The sequence below is a fragment of the Bos indicus x Bos taurus genome, chromosome X (assembly GCF_003369695.1).
Source record: "Bos indicus x Bos taurus breed Angus x Brahman F1 hybrid chromosome X, Bos_hybrid_MaternalHap_v2.0, whole genome shotgun sequence".
In the NCBI taxonomy this organism is placed as follows: domain Eukaryota; kingdom Metazoa; phylum Chordata; class Mammalia; order Artiodactyla; family Bovidae; genus Bos; species Bos indicus x Bos taurus.
In genome coordinates, this window is record NC_040105.1 from 125,283,671 (window position 1) to 125,286,361 (window position 2,691).

The following is a 2,691-nucleotide window of genomic DNA, read 5'->3' on the forward strand; positions in this document are numbered from 1 at the left end:
GGGGATGATGATGAAGATGATGATTTTAATAAGAATAAATACCTCTCCACCAGGCACACATCTCAGCCTTCTCTTCTGTAACAGAACCAATGTCTCTTCTTTCCCATCTGTCACTACAGATCATGTTTTCTAAAGAATATTGCTACTTGCCAAACATGGGTCTTCAGACAAGTTATTTAACCTCTCTGTACATCACCGTAAGGACCATGATAACAGTTTGAGCACAAAAACACACCCTATTGACCCTGTTTTGTTTCAGGAAATGGCTAGCCACAGACAATCTGACACTCTTAACAATGAATAATGTTACCTCTATTGAAATGTCCCTAAAATGCTTGTTTACCCCCATGGAGCTAATCACCGACTGCCAACCATACCTGAATTAAAAGTTACCTTGCTTCCAAAATTCCCACACCAATTGAATGCTTGCCAGTCAAAGACTGTCTTTGTATTTCCTCTTTTATACTCTATAAAACTTACTCTCCTTTCTAACATGTGTCCCACCTGCTGAAACAAAAGTTACTGCAGCAAGTTTATGAATCAGCACCCTTGTTAATTCTGTCTGTAACTTCATTTTGTCTTTGACACGCTCAAGAAACAGCAGCTATATCAATTCATAGTTCTATACTCCACTCCACTTGTTCAACCAGGCCTTGGACACAGAAAGCACACAACCCATATTAATGAAATAGTTAACAGTAAGTTAATTATAAATTTATAATTACCAAAGGGTAAAGAGGGGAGGATTAAATCATGAGTTTGGGATTAAAATATACATACTACTAGATATAAAATAGATAACCAGCAAGGACTTACTGAAATGGAAAAGAATCTTAAAAAGTATAGTGTGTGGCTGATTCATGTTGATGTATGGCAAAAACCATCACAATATTGTAAAGTAATTATCCTCCAATTAAAACACATTAATTTTTAAAAATCATAAAAATAAAAAATAAATTATAAAAGTATTGTGCGTGTATATACACACACACACTGAATCACTTTGCTGTACACCTGAAACTAATACAACATTGTAAATCAACTATATTTCAATAAAATTTTTAAAAATAGTAAGTTAATTATTACTTTAATCAACATTTATTGAGCCTCCTACGTCACTAGTCCCTGTATGAGGTGTTTTCACTCACATTTTCTCTTTTTACCACATTATTCATCAACTCAATCTTACAGGTTGAAAATCTTTTCATTATTTTCTAGAAGCTGTGTTAATGATAAGAAAGAGTTCTGTTGTCTGTGAAAATTGAGATCTGGAAATCCTAGTCCCAGGACACTTCTGACTTACACTTTTACTTGTACTTTAAAATAGTATAGCTGGTGGGATTCCCTCAGCATGCAGGAATCATGATAAATAAATAATGTTCTTTTTCCCTTTCCTCACTTTGCCAGTCCTTGTAATTTATTTCCCTAATTGCCAAGATCCTCTTATCTTTTGCATTTTACACCGTGTGAGATTGTAAGGTAGGGGCAGTGGAGGAAACATTCCCTTAAATTTAGGAGAAGGACTTAAAAGTTCATCCACCATGAATGAATAAAGCCCTGAAAAGGAAGGAAATTCTGAGACATGCCACAATGTGGGTGAACCTTTAGGACATTATGTTTAGTGAACTAAACCATTTGCAAAAAGACAAATACTCCATGATTCCATTTATATAAAGTAGTAAAATTCATAGAATCAGAGAGCAGAATGGTGGTTGCCACAGGCTAGGGGGAGGGAGAAATGGGAAGTTGTTGAATGGGTACAGAGTTTCCATTTTGCATGATGAAAAGAGTTCCAGAGATCTGTTGAACAACAGGATGAATATATTTAACACTACTGAGCTGTACACTTAAAGTAGTTAAGATGGTAAATTTTTTTTGTTGGTTTTAGCACAATGAAAAAATATTAGAAGATGCAGATTCCACAGTGATCCAAGGGCCTTGGTGAGGCAGCATTAAGCCATCAGCCCCAGGCATCTCCTACAATGCCGTTCATTTTGAATTGAGGGCCCACCACTCAACACACATGTCTCTTCCACTGCCATGACTTCTGCAGCTTCTTATTTATGATCCTACAAGTGAGCTTTACTTCAGGGCAGGAGACTAAGAAAACAGAAGTGCATGAGACAAGCACTTTCCCACCAATTGCTTTCCAATTGATATTGAGAAATATTCAATCTCCTCTACGGAACAGTGCATGGGAATTTGCAGTTGCTCATCTCTACTGTGTTTCCTTATTACCAGGAGCTCTGTCAAAGTCATTCCACGTGAGCTTTTAACTAAAGCTTATGGATCAACTGAGTCACTGTATGCATATGAAACATGTTCATAATAAATATTTAAAACCCTAGAGCCTAACTTTCGGAGAAGGCAATGGCACCCCACTCCAGTACTCTTGCCTGGAAAATCCCATGGATGGAGGAGCCTGGTGGGCTGCAGTCCATGGGGTCGCTAGGAGTCAGATATGACTGAAGCAACTTAGCAGCAGCAGAGCCTACCTTTAAATATCCTCATTACTGTGAAACTCATCAGTGAAAAAGAGCAACTTCAAGGCAAAAGTGACCAGCATGAAATTGATGAGCAGAGAGTGGCTGCGAGAGAAAAGAAAACTCAGCTCTGGTTAAAATTTCACCTTGTTGATCCCCTTTGTGTGTGTGCTGGGCGGTGATTTCTGGCCAATCTAGGATGTTTTAA